The sequence below is a fragment of the Anarhichas minor genome, unplaced genomic scaffold, assembly GCF_050575085.1.
Source record: "Anarhichas minor isolate MPS153535 unplaced genomic scaffold, ASM5057508v1 ptg000079l, whole genome shotgun sequence".
Classification (NCBI taxonomy): Eukaryota; Metazoa; Chordata; class Actinopteri; order Perciformes; family Anarhichadidae; genus Anarhichas; species Anarhichas minor.
In genome coordinates this window covers 3,599,387-3,619,496 of record NW_027466525.1, presented here as the reverse complement: position 1 = coordinate 3,619,496, position 20,110 = coordinate 3,599,387, and positions in this window count along the sequence as shown.

Sequence of the window (20,110 nt, the reverse complement as noted above, 5' to 3'; positions counted from 1 at the left end):
TCCCGTGAATTGTCTCTTCCCTGACAAGCAGCTCATTGCATTTCCCATCATGCATCTGATCGGTCATTCAGAAACACAAAACACAAATAAGTCAAGTCGACCATCTGCTTGTTAGTGGCGTCTATAAAAGTGCCTGTTTTAAAATAAACAATAAAATTACTTTTGACGGGCCGGAGACCACCTGAATGGAAAATCAAATATTTGGTGTTGTTTAAGGTAGGTGTCTGTCAACTATAAAACAAAGCATGTCTTTAATTTATTACAGCAGCACACACAATGCTTGTGTCGTCCTCATTTTCTAAATCAATAATCAGCCCAGCATGCTTCATTAACAGTGACCAATCAGAGGCAAGCTGGGGATCTCATTTTACAACATGAGCATTCTGAAGACATAAACCATCTGCTACTTGTAGGAACAGAAAAATCAAATTAATCCATTCTTATCATGCATTCAGATTTTAAAGCAATTAAAGATGTTCTCTGTCTAATCGCAGACACAGAAGTAGCTTGGTAATGAGGAAGGCAAACTCTTAGGTGAACTTTCCAGGGTTCTCAACGCCGCGTTTGGAAACTTTACAAGTCTCGCACACTCCAGTGAGCCGTTAGCCTGTACAATACAGATGTTGGCAACAACAATGAATTTTTTATTAAGCATTTAATCATTGTGCAAACCCAGATTTCCCATAATAGAGGGCTCAAATTCAAAATCCTGGGATGCCAAATCATCTACAGTGTAATGTTTTCTTTTTTAATATAAGAAATAAACAGCTGCCAAACAAGCGCAACTGGTTTTAAGATTATATAAAACCCAGTGATGAACTAGAATGTTGAATTTACCTTAATTAAGCTTGGGGAGTTCTGCTTGCCCAGAATGCTAATTTGAGCTCAGATGTGGTGCCGGTGCTTTGGTAACCTCGGAGGGCTCGGGCATCAAACCCATGCAACCACAGCTTATTACCGCATGATGCTGTCCAATTAAAGCTAAAGTACGGGTGGCTTTAAGACAAAACACAATATGGAGCGACGCTTAATGCTCACATTGACTCCTAAACCTCTATCATTAACCTACAGCACATACGTGGGATGACAGACACTCTGCTGCGAGCGTTCGCTGTGCGGTGAATCCGTCATTAGCGGCAGTGCTCTGGGTCATTATTTCTTTCACAAACTGTCATACAAATAGCCACGATATTAGTAAATCCAAATCACACCAGCCGCCGTGCATGTTGGAGATGTGACTGGCGACTAAAATACGACATTCCACCAGCGTGAGGGATTTCTTTAATAAAAACCCCGTTTCATTGCACGTTGCTCCTAACAGGCCTTCCCACGACAGCCACAACAGTCACCTGTTTCACCGCAGACCAGTAAACCCCCCCCCCTCCCGTGATGTACTGGGGGCTACACACAGGCAAATTATCAGGAAGCTTTGATGGGGCAACACATCAGTGTACTCGCATCTTTCAGCTTGTAGTTTTCCTGCTTAAGCACCGCTTCAATATAAGTCTTTCAGTTGAACATGGCCTTAGAACTTTATAAACATGCATGAAAGACTGAAACAGAATAGTCTTTTTTTGCATTCAACATTGAAGTATTCATGTTTCCCTTTTGCTTCGACTATGATTATTGTAATTATCAGGGCTATATTTCAAGTTAAGTCCCTTTCCCTCCACCCCAGCACAATTTTCATGTGCACTCACATTTGTGGCCCCGGTTGAAATTCATGAAGTCCCCCCAGTGCTGGGGTTTGCTGGGCTGGCGACCGAGCCAAGAGCGCAATGAGCTCATTGTTACGCTCCGACTGCTGCTCTCGATTTCAGAGCTATCAACAGCTGTCGATCGGAGATGTCCTGGACCCCGTCCATCAATCACAGGCCCCCATCATCAGGAGACAAAACAAATAGCAGTCAGCCAAATGTGGAGCCCAGAGTCAAACCGGGTGCAACAAAACATCCCGACACAAACATGACTCAACTTTAGAATAAAAGCAGGGGGTCTCGAGTAGTTGTTGACGGACAAAACAACAACAACAAAGGGTCAAAAGTTCAGCAGTGCGTGAAGTTTGTGTGCTGGTCCCGTTCGAGCATCACAACAACGCTGCCAGGTTGTGAGTTTGACTCTCGCTCGGGTCACCCATGCTGAAAGAAATAAATGAACTCACTGCTCTGTAAGGCTTAACGTGTTCAAATGTTTGTTGCTTCAACAATAACAACAACAAAAACAGACAAAAGCTGCTAAATGTAGTTCTCTTCATTTTGATACCTTAAGAGCATACAACTTTCAAATGAACTGGATGAGCTCGATAGGAACAGGTCATTTTGAATAGGGCTCTGGTTCTGTAATATCAAAAGGTAACATTACAACTAATCCGCTCAGCCACTTATTCACTACTTCATGTTTGGCCAGTAAATATAACTAAACTGAATTCTGTTAAAACGTGACCTAAATCGGGTTTCTACAAATCAAACACTGTATGCTACATGGACACATATATGATGCATGCGTACATTATTAATTAAAGGTACCCTGTTGAGTTTGTGTGCGTATACTGCAGCAATGCACCAGCAAAGGCAGTAAATAGCACTGCAAGCTGCCGAACATTGATGGAGCGCAGGATTTACAATATAAAGAAGTCAGGTTAGGATGTTTAGTAAGTTTCCTCAATGTCAAATTGTTTACAAAAAAGGCAGCTGTGAAGGAGACATATCACAGGAATTTTTCAGGTTCATATTTATTTCAGTATTCTATAGTCTGAAACGCTCTGTTTAAGCTACTGTCTCTTTAAGGCCCCACCTCGAAAAAACTCGGTCTGCTCTGATTGGCTTGTGAGAAAAATACGGTGCACTTTTGCAAAAGTAGTTCTCAAGCGCTGGCAAATGCTGAATCACAAAAAGTGAGTTTTTCATGAGATGTCCCCTTTAAATCGTAAATCAATGTAAACATGGGGTGGGGCCCCTTGCAAATCTCTGCTAATCTTTGATTTGTATTCCATCTTGTTGTCTTAAATGTGGATGTTTTTTTGTGTTCTTGTGCTTTATAATTCTGCAGTTTTGTGCGGTGAGTTTCCTCCACGGGGCAGGAAGGATATCATACTGATTATTTACTGAAGGCAAATAGCAACCAAATAGGTTCATTTTAAGGTTAATGGTCAATTTAAATAGAACTACAGTTTTTCAATAATAGTGAGTTCAAATAGAAAAGATAGATACACACTTTATTGATCTCATGCAGGGAAACTAAGGGGATCAGAGTACTAATACATGCAAACTGTGTACTCATAATTTAGTGTTTTATATTGATCGGCATATTTTTTCTTTGCTTTCCAGTCGTAGAAGCATGTTAACAGGCCTAATTTTTTATGCTTATAACCGTCTTCAATATACCGCACCTCACTGTGCAGTGATACATTACAGTGCTGGGATTACAGCTTTCTGTCAGTTCCAACTATATTGAACACCAGATCAATGTATATCTGTTGAATAATATGTATAAAAATACATATCTAGAGCTGAAATTACAGTAGATTAATCTAAAACTGTTTTGATACTGAATAAATTGTAATATTTCAAGCAAAGATTATGAAATATTGAATAAAGTTGTTAGTTGCAGCCCTTTGCATACAGTATCTGATATTGTACATCTTGTCCTGTCCTGTATCATTACAGCATGTCACCACACACGCTGCAGAGAAGCAGGAGTGTAAGTATGGATCTTACTAACAGAGTGCAGGTAAATAAATCATCACCCAATCTTACCCGGCCATTAAGCACTTCACCATCTGTTAGCATCAAAACTATATGACACAAAGATACATAATTAATAGTTAAACAACAATCTAATTAAAACGGACAAACTGGATGCTCTTGCCACTAGGGAGATCTAAATACGGGCTAAGTTTTAAGCTAGAATGAAATATTTAAACAGGAAAATTATCTTTTCACTTTCCAGTCCTGAATGCATTAATATGGATATGTGAAGTGCATTCGAAGTGGGACCTACAAGTTGTAATTTTCCTTCATCAAAGCATATACTAATTGTTAAGTTTGCTGCCGTGCCGTATGTGCAGCTTTGCTGGATGAGAAATGCAAAACAGCCTATATTTTTATTTTTTTTAAATCTGTCTCAGGTCCATATAAGTGTTGCCCAGTCAAAGCCTGCGCAATCATGTTTAGAGGAACCTGTGCGTTCTCACCACCAGTTAACCAGCTGCTCTGTGACTCCGCGTGCAGCCTACTTGACCCCACCGACCCCCATTTATAGAAGTTACATCATCCTAATGTATGAACGCACTATGCAGAGCCCTCCGCCTCTCCACCTGACAGCAGTCTTGATCTTTGCACGTATACCGACCCGGCAGATGTAGACGCACGGATACGGATGTGCGCGCAGACATGCAGACACGGACGCGCGCGCAGTGGGTAACATGATGTTTCCCTCAAGGCCTATCAATTCCTATGTGTAGCAACCACAGATTCCAAGCCGCCATCAAAATCCAAACAAGATCCGTCAGCAATTAAGGGAATACGGGGGGACATTAGAAAGACGAGCTGCTATCCGGCCTACATGCCCATTCCCCGCACAGCGGGCAATGGGATGAGTCTGGCATGGAGGCACTCATGGAAGACCCACGCATACCCTGGGTCATCTATATTCCACCCATGCTATGGCAATATTGATATTGGCAAGCAGGCTGCTGATATTGGGTACGTAATGATGCAATTAAAACAGGAGCCATTTTACTATTATTGGCAGGAATGTGTCCCCCCCCCCACCCCCTCCCATTTTAGGAGGCAAATATGATTTGGAAGCAATGCAGAGATATCCGGAGAGAACCCACTCGTAATAAAGGAATTCATCTTGTCATATCAGTGTCGTTTCTTTGGTTCATCTGTTAATGCAGTTTATTAGTGGGAGGAGCTCTACTTTTTGTGGTTGGCTCGCATGTTTACATAAATCTATCATGCACGCGCTGGTCTGTGTTCTCCACAAATCACGGAGTACGGCGCCATAATTCACTTTGCAACAAACCATTGAGCCGAGTCTTATGTTTTGCTTAACTGCACTCAAGTTGAGAATCAAATATATAACGAGGAAGAAATGCTTTTCTTATCCATTATTGGAGTCATCTGCAGAGATATGGGATCTGAAAAAAGAGCCCAGAATGAAAGAAAAATGCAAATCAGTCCAATAATATTGGTTTATGCACAGGTTATATACCTTGGAAATAAAAGACCTGAGTGCTTTTAGAGCCATATGTTGTTCCTTTGTTCCAAGAGGGGAGATGCCTTCATGTCACTTATGTTTCTGATTAGCAAAATGATTTATGCCACAATCACTCAAAAATTCAGACAGCGAATGTGAAAATGCATTGTGACTCCACCAGATGTGCACAATAAAACAAGATTCCCATTGTAATCTGGGGTACTTAGTTTATATGAAGCTAATATAAGGCACACTTGGATGTGGCAAAGTCACTCTTTTTAAAATTTGACTATAAATGATTGGAAATAAATTGTGTGTTTTATGCTGGATGGCATGAGTGGGTTGATAAATTAGGAACAGTTTTGTACCCTGACTTATCTACAAGACAAACCTGGTGGAGATCACAGGGATTAATTGCTTCAGAGGTGTGAAACGTCGCTTTCCCATTCTTCCCCGTGCATTCCTCGCCTAAACAATGATTAATCACCCTTTAACTATTCTCCGGAGTACGCCGGCATTTGCCAAGCCTGGCCTTATCCGCCGAAATCCGCCTGTGCAGGTTGGGGAAGGTACTTGCCAGGTACAGCGAAGGCAACCTGTCCTCATCCGTTATCAGATTAGGGAAGTGTCAGGGAGCAGACGCACAGGAGCAACGCTGTTGTTCCTCACAGATCCCAAACCACTGCGCACGAACTCCCCCCCCCCCCACTAATTTTTACTGCCTCTACTCACAGTCCTAACCCACCCCCTCCACCGCCACCCCACCCGCCTCAGCTGCCACTCACTCCGAAACCATCAGCCCTGTCAAAGGCTTCCCTGCCGGTCACGTGACCAGGCTGCTCTGGCAGCTCGCAGTGCTGCTGATCTCCTGCCAGCAGTGAACTCTGCATGCGAGTCACATCACGTGCCTTCAACTTCTAAAAAGTGCCCTTCAGAAAGAATTCTCGATAAATACCTGCAATGACTGTAAACCTTATGTTACTATGTCACATCTACCATGAAGCTATTTCACTTTCTTATAAGATCGATGAACACAAACATCTCTCTGGATCCCTCGGTGGTTGAGGTTCACTTTGACATTAGGGAATAAAAGGGTCCTTAAACACGAGGCGCCACCTCCCTCGACTACTGATTCTGTCAAACCGTTATTCGTGCATTTCTCATTAAAGATATATAATTAGTTTGTCCTCGGCCTGTTCAATGTGACAATGTAACAGTGGAAATCTCGGGAGGTCAAAATACGGTCCAGGGGCCAACTTTGTTTTAAGAACCAAGGCTTTGGTTCAAGAATAAACTACAATGTGGCTTGATTACTGTATATTGCACGTCCTCATTTAAATATGGACTAAATATTTTTTACATTTACATGGTTATCTTTTAAGATGGCCCCGAGGCCATGAACAGAAACTATTACAGGTATTTTCCAATATCTACCAGTTTTAACTTAATTTACTAGTTTACGTATAGCATTTAAAGTGGGCACTTATTAGATTTAAAGAGTATTGAATTAATCTTAATTTTCTTAGAGCAGCAGATATAGAAATACTTTTATTATACGACTGTCATGTCAAACTGTTTACTAGTGTTGCATAGTTACTTTGATAGACATTTTATTTTCACATGGGGTCTAGAAACGCTGGTTTTCTTGCAGTGTAACGGGTTGAAAACTTTGAATTTATCATTTTTCCATATATGGCCCACAATCAAAACAGTTTGGTCTCTCCTGATTTAAAGTCTCATTTGGAATTGTAAATTACAGTAAATGAATTATCGCAACTCTCTTTAGTTTTTGTACCCTATGTATATATCAACCAGAATGGAAATATGGTACAGATTCAGACTTTTAAAGGAACAGTTCAACATTTGAGACTTTGGTTTTCTAATTGAAGGAGTAAAAGCTGAGCTAACAGCCTGCTAGCTCTGGCTTCATAGTTAGCTTACAGACGAGAGCGTCTTCACAATCCTTTCATGTAACCTTTGGCAAGAAAGAAAATAAGTGCATTTCCTAAAATGTCAAACAATTCTTTAAATCAAATCTAATCCAATGTATTGGTAATTCTATTTACGCAGTCGAATAGATGTTGCGGTTCCCACTGATTCAATGTGAAACTTGACACCAGCTGAAAATCCTGTTTCTGCTGACCTCCAGTGGCTTAACTTCTCCCCTCGCTGCAGTGATGTAGAGGTGTACTCCAGGTGTACGTCAGAACACTGTGACATCACTGTTGGGCGTGGCCAAAGGTACAATAGACTACATATATCATCTCTCTCTCTCTTTCTCTGTCTATTTGTATTCAGTGATTACACTGGGTATATACAAGGCTGAGTCAGGCTGAGTTGCTGGTTACTTGCACACGTGAGTTGCAGGATAATACATAATCAAATGCTTTAAACACATTTTCAGGGGGAGGGTTTTTAAAAAGAAAAAAATCACCCCATTCAGTGCAGTTGTTCAGTTGCTAAAAATAAAACCATCCTCATAGAAAAGCCATAAAGGAGTCACAGTTAACAAGGTGAGAAAGGAGCCTCAGAGGGAAGATATTGAATCATATATCCCAACAGAAAACAACAAAGGAGAGAAAATCAATAAGTCGGAGACCTCACACAACCGAGGACACATGTGACAACTTTGCTCTGGTCAGTTATCAAAACGAGGTTATCCCTTTAATATTTAATGCCACCTATAGTGAGTGTCTGCTCGCACTAATGTGGGAGACAGATAAACAGGCTGTCGGCACATCGCTGATCTTTTTTCATAACCGTGGCTCATAAGTGCAGCCGTTATCTCCGTATCGACTCAATATCCCAAATGGATAACTTGTGTTGCCTCTGATTTGCGTTGAAAAGAGGAGTGAGGCGTGAAAGCTGCAGTAAAGGCAGGGGACACCTCTTGCTAATGCTGTTTGAGCTGCCTGGAGGCCCTGAGGGGCTGCCTCACACTCTGCCTCCGTCCCTCTGTTCCCCCTCACAGATGGACCGCACTCCACCACTGTCTACTTAACGCTTCCCTGCTCTCTATCAGCTGTCAAATGCAATGTTATCACTCTGCTATACAAACCAAAATAGCAATTACTCAACAGGAGCGTCGCCACAAATTGACGAAAGGAGCGTATTTGCCACAGCGCAAATGTGCCACAGTACGGGACCGTGTTTTGATCGGGCGGTTTTGACTCACATTGTTGACGAAACAGGGGAATGTTTGTGTTGAATGAGACAAAACCTAGATGTGGTGGTTTGTCTTTACATTTTCTTTAGTCATGGTCTGCATGGGCAACAAATCCCCAGAGCAAAATAAACAGTGCGTCTCCTAATATTTTCTGACTCCCCTATTCTGTCTGTTGCACTCAGCTCCAAACCCATGAGTTCATACTAAAGATGACAAATTTAAAAAAAAAAAAAACGGGTCATGAGTAAATTATTCATTTTCATAAAAAGGCTCAGTAATTTCCTGAAATAACTGTACTGTAGCTTTAAATACATGTTACACAAACAGGAGGAAAGAGTACATTTGCTGGGGACTATTTTCCCATGTGGATTGATACACAGTTGATTGAAATGGAGGAACCCAGTGCAACGGTGGTGTATTTTAAATATTCTTTGGAGCACCATAACACAGGAATAAGCTATACCAAGGCTGGGACATCAAGGTTATATTTGTTAGGATCAACTGATTGTTGGTTTTGGTCTTTTCATGGGATTTGTTGACAATAAGTTGACAATGGGGAAAAAGGGAAAAGTTTGCAAACCAGTCAGAAAGCATTTGAAATCAAATACCTTCAGCTCACATGTTCAGCGCAGCAGAGTGACATGTGCAAAGGTTTCAGCTATGACTCATTTAGCTTCAGGGATCAGCCATTTTAAGCTTTCACCAACAAAGAAGTGCCAATCAATTCATTACCTGCAGGTGTGACAAGTGGCTATACCTTCAGTGAGCAAGGTGTCCTCAGATCTCACCAACATTAAATCAAGTTAGTGCATCAACTAAACAAAATGTATTTAGATACTACATACAGATTATGTAACTCTATATCTCTAAACAACTACATTCTGGACTACATTATAGTGACAGGTGATTTAAATTCCAATAACCTCAATGCTAAAAACAATTACAAGCAATTAACACCTCTGTGACAGTGAGAAAGTTTTGTAAAGTAGACTTTCTGGCAGAGCAGGTCTATTGGATTGCAATTGATGTCCAGGTGCACGTAATAGGAGTTTATTTGCATTTCAATACTTAAATAGGTACATTTCAATGTGCAAGCAATGACAAACGCATTTACTGTTACTATTTTAGTTAGTAGGGTATTTCACACTGAAACTAAAATAATGATTTTTGAATAAAAAGTTTGTTCCAAAGCAACCGAGGAAAAAAAAATCCCACCACTAATTACAATTACAAACCACTGATTGTTCCCGGATTGCTCTAGCCCCATGTGGAATGACTAATAGAGACCAACATTGATCAAATTACTTTCAGAATACAAACGTAGTATTTGTTTGTGGAATAGCGGGGTTTTAAAAGCCCCCATTCGAGCACCGTGAACTGTGCCGTACACCTAGTTTACCTCGACAAGCCTCGCTCCCGGGAGAGGGCCTGCAAGGAGCTCGCGATCCGCAACTCTGCAATTATTCACTCGACAAGGTCTTCCATGTAGTACATTGTGCATTAGGCTCATTTACACATGTGACAAAACACAAGCAAGTCTCACATATGTTAACAATGGCAATGTGTTGCTGCGGCGCCGATTTATAAAGACATCTTTACACCTAGAGACACATTCTCATAATGTTACACTATGCAATCTGTTCGATTCAAATAAACAGGAAGTAAAATGTGAACGTACAACAGTGTTAATCAGTTAGATTTATACTTGTCAGATGTGGGAGGGGATGACAGACCTGATTTTATTTATTTATTTATTTAGCAGATTATCACATTTCCATTACGGCAAGCCCTTAAAACAGCTCAATCAATCAATCTGCTTCCATCCATCTGTCTGTCAGTCAGTCAATCAATCAAGATAGACAGACAGAAAAAAAAGGAAAGATAACATCATAAGATGAGGAATATTGTGCCTTATCTTCTCACTTCCAGCATTTCATTTTGCAAAAACTTAAGTTCTTCCCACTCTGTTATTGGCTAATAAAAATCCTCCACACATCTTTATCACAGATACTTTCTGGTGTTTCATAGCAGCTGCTACAGACGACTGTTAGCTCGACACTAAAAGGCGAATCAGAAACAACGTGGACAAAAGTAAATGGACATCACCATAGCAACGCTGTCGTGTCTCAATATGTTATGGATCAATTCATCTTTACGACTGTACGCAGCACACACTGACTGTGTTTCACATGCACAAAAATAGGACAATATTCCTTACGATCACGTTAAAACGCCTCCTTTCCTGACTGCAGTCATGTTGCTCGTGTTTCCCTTGTTGAGGCCTTTCTGTTTGCAGAACAGTGTTCTTCAAGCTATTCTTTTCACGGCTATACCACAGAACCACAGGCTGTACATAAGAAGACGACGTAGTCATCGTGACGTCACCCATCGCTTTGTGGACCGACGTTATGAAGCCTCGATTTAGGCGATTTCGCAGTCGCCATCTTGGATTATGGCCGTCGCCATGTTGTTTTTTGCAGCCAATGAACGGAAGTGACCATATTTGGAATGCGGAGGAGTGACGTAGAGACGCCGTACACGTCTCTGGTAGCGGCAGCAACCTGTCAATCACAGTAAGCCCGCCCTAAAGCATACTCTGCTTTATGGTCTATTTGACTCTAGATTAGAAGATCATTTACTAAATGAACATCATGCTGTATTGAAGAATACTTGAAACTAGAGATTGAGACCATAAACTCATGTTTACAATGTTTACTGAGGTAATAAATCAAGTAGAGTCATTTTCTCATTGACTTCCATACAATCTGACTTATTTTTGCAACAGGTTGCTTGGTTTTATTGACTTGGCTGAAGGTCAATGCGACTCCGATTAATAAATCAGACTAAAGTTGATAGTGTGGAAATCATGAACAGAAATACTTTAATATCATGCTCTACTGTGCTGTTGTGAAAATGGTTTTGATAAGTAATACTGTGTCTATATTTCCCCCATTTCTTCCACACCCTGCCTGCTAAAGGGTAGCTGTTTGTGTCAGGCATGGCAGAGCAAAGTTTGGGGTAAAGTCGTCACTTTCTGCTCCAAGGAATCGTGGGACCAGCAGCTGGCAGGTGCAGCAGTTTATCGCAAACCCAGAAATAATTGAAAGTGACAACTGGCAGCACCACAAATGATTTATTAGTCTTTTACTCAGCTCCTAACCATCCTCGGGGCTGGAATCAATTATTCACCAACTATGTGTCTTCAAATCATTAATTCTACTGTGTGGAGCCAAACGCCGTCGCACTTCATGTACCTCCTCCTGTAGCAGACCTTGGACTTGTTCCGCCAGGTTGTGCTCCGTCTGGAAGACATCTGCATCCGAGCGTCCAGCAGAGATACGGTCACGACGGGGTCACGTCAGGTCACGTGAAGCACTCGGAAGATATTCTGCAAAATGTTTCAAAGAAGCAGCGCAATCGGACCAAATATTCATCTCCCCGTTAGAGATTTACTATTCAAGCGATTGGAATTCATCACTTGTGCTGCACAAATTAAAAGCTCAGAAACATCAGATATCGCCACATACAGCCAAGTATTAATTCATCAGCCTGATATTACTCTCATTACAAAATGGATATCCCCCCCCCCCTGTGGATACAATGGTTAGCTTTGTGGTTTTAATTAGGATTGTGAATTGTAAATCATGGGTTTAATATGTTTTGCTTTTAGATCTCTAGCATCACTTGGGTCAAAATGATGTTGCAGAGACTTTTCCAACCTGCTGATGAAGAAGAAAATCACTGATAAATGATTGTAGTAGAGCAGTGTTTGGCATGACAATTTTTGATATGCGAGTTGAATGAAAATTTAAAAAAAGACAATCTTTGGTCAAATGTATCATTGATGTCAGTCTAAGGAAAGTATATTTGGGTGGAAAGCTGACCAATAATACTGAAATGTGAAATAACTTCACATGTTCAAGTTTCAGTTCAAGTTTCAACGTGATCTCATTCCTACTCGTCATGTTTTGCTGCTTTGTGCAGAACTCTGGCTGCCTTGAGCGTAGTATCTAGACGCTGAATGTTAGGAAAGGATCGTGGTTAAACGTTGCAAAACAGTGGCGGTTAAATTTAGGCAACAAAACTACTTATTAAGGGTTCGAAAAAACATCATTGCTTGGCTTGAAATAAATATGCTGACATAAACATAAGCTACTGACATAACGTCGTGTGACTCTGTGGCATAGCGGCACATGACATTCAGTAAAAATCACTCAACTTTTTTTGAGTGATAAAACAATAAAGATAAAAATATTTGTTACAATTTCTTATTATTTCTCAGATTATTCACTTCTAACGCTATAACACTGACATCTACCTGTATTTAAAAATGTGAACTATTAATAAATTAAGTATACGGTGTTTATCTGTATTTCAGTTTGTCAACAACGATGCCTTTGTCCATCTCTCAATACTTTCTTCCCTATTCTGCATGTAGCTTTCATCCCCCAGCCCATTTAATCTTTAAAACAGATACAAATATTGACTTTTTATTGACAGAACTTACTGAAATAGGAGTGAATAGTGTATTTATTGGGAACTATTTTCAGCTGCGCATTAATACATATTTTGTGCTCCAGCGAATATTTTCTGCACACCGATGGTGTAATATATGTGGGATCAAAAAATAAACTGTCTGCATTCAAAGTTAGGAAGGAGCAGTTAATTGATGTGTTAGTTGTATGACATGGCTTATAAATAAAGTTCATTATTTAGTAGTTCATTGCCGCGTACAGTAGATACAGATGGACTTGTCGAGGTGACATCTGATGCAGAAATATGAGCACAACTAACACCGAGACAGTGTGTGTTTAAATCTTTACAACCAAGCGTTTGAAAAGCTTTAACTGGCTCCAACAAGATGTGAGATTGACCATCGCAGAGTGCGATACATCTGCTCCCTCACTTTATTCCCATTCAATCTTAATATATTTCCTTTTGTGTCTAGAATAAAAAGTATAGTGTGTGAACCAGCCTGGCTCCCTTGTTTTAGTGGTGATTTCCTGTCATCGTACGGTACATCATACCGTGGTAATTATCTTCCTGTTTCCTTCATTTTATTCCATCTTATCAGTTATGCTCTTGCTCTTCAAGGTATCTAATGCAGACATCAAGCGGTACGGCATTAAGGGGATTTTTTTTTTTTTCTTGTTTTTCACTCAAAAGAGTTTAGGTTTTATGTATAATTAATCTGGTGTGGTTTTAAAGTTCAGCAAGCAGTATTTTATCTGTTATAACTCAAGCCCTCTCATCTTTATGAATACAAAGCATATATAATGTGCCGCCTCCCTATTATTAATTATGGAAATAACACAACAAAAGCACATCCTAAATCCATTACTGTTGTAAGCTAGGCTTGTCTCAATAAATCAGCGTCTACAATCAAAATTGAAATAATTTTTTATGCATAATGTATGTGCTTGTTGCCACAACATCTGTTCATTATGCAGAGTAATGCATTCTTGTAGTTTTTAAAAACTTCAGTCCTATAAAATAATCATAATGACTGCTTCATTACGGAGCACGCGGGAAGACAGAAGTACATTTTACAATACGTCTCATGATTTACAGTTGCATCTACTTTTTTATAGTCAAGTCAATCACAAGTTTGAGGGGAGAAGTGTGGGGGAAGACTCATTAAGGCAGATGTTTGTGAAATCACATGCGTTCATACAAAGCACATCAGGCTCGTACGCGAAGTGGGTGTGAGGGTTGTTTGGACCCCGGAGCCCGAGTCCCCTGTCACTCATAAAGAGCCCCCTGAGGAAACGTTCATCAGTCTACCTGTGCTGCATTTATTAAAGGGGGTTGAGTCGGTTTTTCCATTTTGTGCACATTTCCTCGAAGATGTAGAGATGTGAAGCGTCGCACGTGTGAAATAAACTCCTCATTAAATCGCGTCTTCATTGGCCACATGGGGGCGGTACAATCGAATATCACATTTTAAAAAAAAGCTTCAACTTAACTTTAGTTACATGGAACATTTTCCTAAGTGTGGTTTGAGCTGTGGACTAAGTCATACATTCTATATGTCCAGTTTACAAACTCGTTGAGATATTGAAGCTCGAATTCATGAAATATTTGTGTATCACATTTAATGTGAAAAACTTTCATTTTCTAGTGAAGTAATGGTATTATATATACAATACTATATACCATTGTGCATGTACTTTGCAATAATTGCCGGGGACTCCCTTCCAATCAGTCTGACCTGAAGAAGCCTTTAGGACGAGAGGCAACACGTCTTCAAGAATCTAAAGGAAGTCTTGACTTCTGGATATTCTTGCAAACAGCATTAGGCTACTGCATCTGTCTGTACTTTGTAAATATAATTCACATCATAAAACTGTCAACCAATGATGTTTGTTTCAGCAATTTTCTGTTTTTATGTTGGGATCAGAAACAAAACATGATATTGTGATTTGTTGACTGATGAGTTTCTGCACCAGGTGTCAGGACATTTCCAAAACTCATCATGATTGTTATTCGAAATATTTTAGCTAAAAATACATTAATTAAAGGATTGATTCATATTTTTACAAGTCTGTCCAAAAATAATAGTCAGGCTGCTTAAGCTTCATATAAACTTCATATTATATATACTGTATATATATTTGCACAGAATGAGGACTATAGAGTTTGTCTTCTGTTTCCTACTATTGAAATACTTTAGGAAGAGTTCTCTTAATGTCCAGCATGAACAGGAGACATGCAGCATTACAGCCAGCAGATACATTACCAGACTATTGTTTGAAGACAAACTTGACACCTGTCCTTCACTCTGCGGAGAGGTGCGCTTAAAGGAGACACTTCTGCCTGCAACTTACATTTATATTAAGGCATGGACACCTACAAACTCTCAGAATCTGTGCAATACGTAGCTTTATGCTTTAAAAAAGGATGATTGAGATTAAACATGCTGTTGACCACTTTTATAAAACACATGTTCAAGAATTTAAAATCACAGCAAGAGAATATTTTAATGTGTTTATTCTTCTGCAAAGATGCAATAGGATTTATCATATTGACTGAATTTTCAGTGGTGGCCATGTTATTTTGGGATTAATCTCTTCATGTTGGACTGCTCTAAAGAGGCCACGGATGACTATTTTATCCATGGAACAGGATGCAATGTAAAGAAAATATAAATAAGTATACTGCGGTGTTCTCGGATCTCTTTCTGATAAGAACAGCTAAAGACGTGAGAACATTATTCGCCAACACCTGACATGTTAACACCCGACACACTGCGCTGGGGGAGAACACATCGGCTCCCGAGAGCTTTTACAGTAAGAGGATGATGCTGCTTTGAGATGGGCCGCATATAAACAGTTATTATCTGTGTCACAGTACTAGTGGCAGCGCTGGAGTGATGAAGAGGAATATTCCCGTTGCCCCAGCCGCGCCGCCATGGGACTGTTATCTCTGCTGCACATACATCAGCCACTGATGCACATACCTCTTCCCTCTGAATGCAACATGACAGGTTCCTTTAGTTTCCCACTTCCAATTCAGATAACGCGGCAGTCTTGATCCGGCATGAAGCGCTTAGGAGATGTCGGCTGATATGAATTGAACTGTCAATAACGCGCACGGCAGAAACAATGGGCTTTTAAAAATGCACAAGGTCCCAAAGAATGTGTATTCTTTGATACAGAGATTATGTTATCAGTGTTCAGGGTGTCTATGCGGAGCGCTATTCAACTACTGATTGATAATGCAACAGAACCTCCAACATTTAGATTATTTACATTTACATAAGAAGCAAGGAAATTGATTTCCTTTCTAAACAGCATGCACTTTTATATTTACATTTTAAAGGCCTTTAGCGGAGGCTCCTCTCAACGCTGACTTGTAATGCAACACTGGAATACGCTTTTGTATCGTGAAGATTAAAAGCAACTGGTAGAAGTGAGTGTGAAAAGTTTCTATGTTGCTGTAATAATAATGCTCCGAGCGTATATAATGTATCCAGAGGACTTCATTCCTCTCTGTTTCAGCCGTGGATTAAATATCTGCCGTATAAATCCTATATACACCGCGTGCGTAATGTTGTGGTGAATGCAGATTAGAGATTTACATGAAAATAGAACAGAGGCAACCAGTTAATGGATATACAGGGTGAATGAATGCAGCGAATTACTGATAAAATCATCGTGTTTGGGATATCTTTGATCTCAATCCAGGTTGGTTTATTCAAGATTGTTTTAGATCACAGCTAAGGCCTGCGTCGTTTATCAAAGGAGTTCAATAAAGTTTCTTGAAACGAGTACAAACTGCAGAAATTAGATTTAGTTTTGTGGACACAATTAATATGAGTATTGTGTTTTTGAACAACACATGTAGCTGTGTGATCACAGAGAACATTGGTATCTTTTTCCATTTTTATCACATAACATTGATATCTTAAACCCCCATTATTCATCAGTCATGCTGTGCAACCAAACATTCAAACAAACTGTCAATTAATCGTTTTTCAAACGATTGTCTTTTCCCAATTCTACCAAACATATGGGGGAATGTTGTAACATGTATGAGACATCTAGAATATTTCCATTTGAATGATTAGAACAGCCATAAAGATTAATGCAGTAGATCCGTCTAAACATCATATGGCTTCAATAAAGAGCTGGAATAAGTTGATACAGAACATGACGTTGACAGACGTGGGGGATATGATGATTTTTCCCCCCATAAAAACTACTTAATGGAAAAGGGGGAAACTGTATGTTTAGAGGTTTAACAAACAGTTAATCTCTAATCTAGTAAAACATCAGTGTTGAGGTTATGAGCAAAGGTCAGAACATGTTATGTAAGGAAAGCTTGGTGTAAAATTTAAAATTTAGAAACAATTGTGTGTAAGTGTGTTTGTAGGAAAGTGTGTTTGTTGTACTTTCTTTTGAGATACAATGCATGTAAGACATCAAACTCCAAACTCTGGTATTTACTACATGGTCTGTGTTTGCTTCTGGCCTCAGAAGCCCGAAGTCACTAAAATGAATTCTGCACCAGACGTCAAACTTTCATAAATCTCAAATTATCCCGACTGGAGTTGAAAACAAATTACAGAGTAGAAGAGAATGCAGCTGCTGCAGTGTTTACTGATGTTCACATGCTGCAAATATAGGTGCTGATTTTACAATTGTTGTTATTATTATTATCATTATTTAGTGGGTTTAATTTTCCATCTTATACTACGCATTCTTAATAATCTATTCTGTCTTATTTTTATAGTTTTATTTTTTTATCTTATTCGATCAAGTCTGTGTTCTTCATCGTTTTCCATCTTAGTTTGCACTAACGTTGGCTTTCTATCTGGGGTTTTATGTTCATTCTACTTCCCTGCTGCATTCCTTGTATAAAAGTTTATTATTGTTACATGAGAAAGAGCATAGTTTGGATTTTCTGACCAATATGACCTTCTCACAAAAACTATTTTGACATATCGTTGAAGGGTAAACACAGGTGTCATTAATACCATTCAATATGGCCCTGTTCCATTTAGGTGGCCATGGGCCCTGGTACGGCTTTGATGCACTAAACAGAACGCGACCATGATTAACTGTTTCAATTCCACCTGTGTTTACTGTGCTCTGACATGTCAAAATGGCTGCTGTGAAAAGGACCTGTTCACCTCCAGGTTACAGGAGGAATGCTTCAGCTGCAGCACGCACTGAGACGTGCATCCTCCCCAACGGCTGCCCATCACTGTAACAACTGTAGAACAGATTGCTATTCCTACCACAGCTCTCGTCTCAAGATCAATCAAATGGTGATTCAGCGCTTGTCGTGAGACTAATCATTCCTCCTCTTTCTGGTGTGACGACAGTTTGTATGTTAATAGCCAGCTTTCCGGATCATTTTTCTACTTCTTTCACGTCAACGAAAAATAGCCCGAGAGGTAGATTTAATATCCTTGTCTGACTTGATGTGAAAAGGCGACCCAACACTGCAACAATGCCGCATCTTGATGCAATAATCTCAAATTAAGTCATAAATAATGTAACGAAAAAGTCATGAAGAAGAATTAATAATTCAATAGATAAATAATTTACAAAATAATCAAATAAATAAATAATGACACGCCATAAATAAAGCATCAGATTAAATCTTTGCACCAGGCCGCCTCATGCAAGAAGCAGAGCAAACAAAAAATAGATGCGGAGAGAAAGCGGTGGCCATTGTTTTATAAGGTATTAGAGGATGAATCCTATTTTAAATGTGATATTTATGTTGTTTGACCCGACAGAACGGTTCAATTCAGAGATGTTTGCTCTGGTAATTACATTGCACACATTAGCTTTTGCAATGTGATGTAAAATCATTGTAATTCAGCATAAAACAGAATATTTATGTATTTTCAGTTGCTTTGATTTGCCTCAGGATTGTAAAACATGGCCAGCATATAAACACAAGTACCTGTATGATTTAACATTTTGAAATAGTTACATTCGAGACACTGTATAAAGCCACCACCAGGCCAATTCAACGAGGTCTTATTGCAGTTCATAGTTATTCATACTCTGTCATTAACATGCACCTAACCCCAATCACATCTAATTGTAATAAAAAGATTTTCTGAACGGATTTCAAACTGTTCTTCCGCTCAATAACTTCATAATGTTCACGTTCAAATGACAAAGTCGTCTAGAGGCCGTAAGAATTATGACTCTTTGTCTGTCATAAACATAGTGCAGCTTTGTTAGAGAAACACAAAGTCCACAGAGGGAGGAGGTCAGGGTGGTCTAATGAGTCAGCAAACCTTCTGTGTTGTTTAATTTGGAGAACTTGTTTGGGGAACCTTGGTTTAACCATAAACTCTTATTTCAGTTATGTGGATTTATCAATCAGACATTCAACCATTTTAAAATAAGTACAAATTAATCCAATGAAGATAATGAGATCTATCACCAAACATACTCAACTGTACTCCAAAGCTCTGGTCTCCACCTCCTCCTGAGAATAATATTTGTATCTTTAGCTGCTAAATGCTCCACCGTGTTCACGAGTTAGTTTCTGGTTTTTATCCAAATGTGTCGTGAATTTTAACGGAATTTCGAGAAAATCTGCAAAAGAAATTGTGAATGAATGCTTGATTTTCACCCACTAGCTTTTTTTTTTGCGATTATTAGGAAATGTTTCATCCAAATAAACACTTGGTGGCTCCAAGGAAGAGGGCGCAACAAGATGACGTAATTAAAGGAGCAACAGTCGAACCGGAAAAAACGGTGAAAGAGAATGTAAAGAAACCGGATGCCAATAATACATTTCTGTTTGTTTGATGAATCAATGTGAGGAACTGTGCGGAGCGATCAGGAGACGGTGTTCATCTGATGCTATTTTTGAAGCAGAAGCTTCAGTGGATGTTGAAGTCACATGTTTCATGTAGGTCAGCATTTATTTGCTAAATCTGTGTCATTGCACTGTATCAGTTGTTGCTTTCAGCAACACACCAACTTTTCCACCTCAGCCCAGCACAACCCCTTTTTTTGCATTATTTCAAGAATTCTTATGAATTTTCCACTCAGTTTTTTTATGCACAAAATGTGCATAAAAACAGTTGGATGGAAACACACCTCGTGTCTGTCTGCTGTTTGGTGCTGAGCAGGTAACGTACGGTCGGTTTATCAGAGCTTTTACACAGAAAAAATGCTGCCAGCTGAAAATGACGCAAGAGTGAAACAAAACAGTGAAGTTACAACCAAACAATCAGCTGAAAGGCGCTGATACCGTCCATAAAGC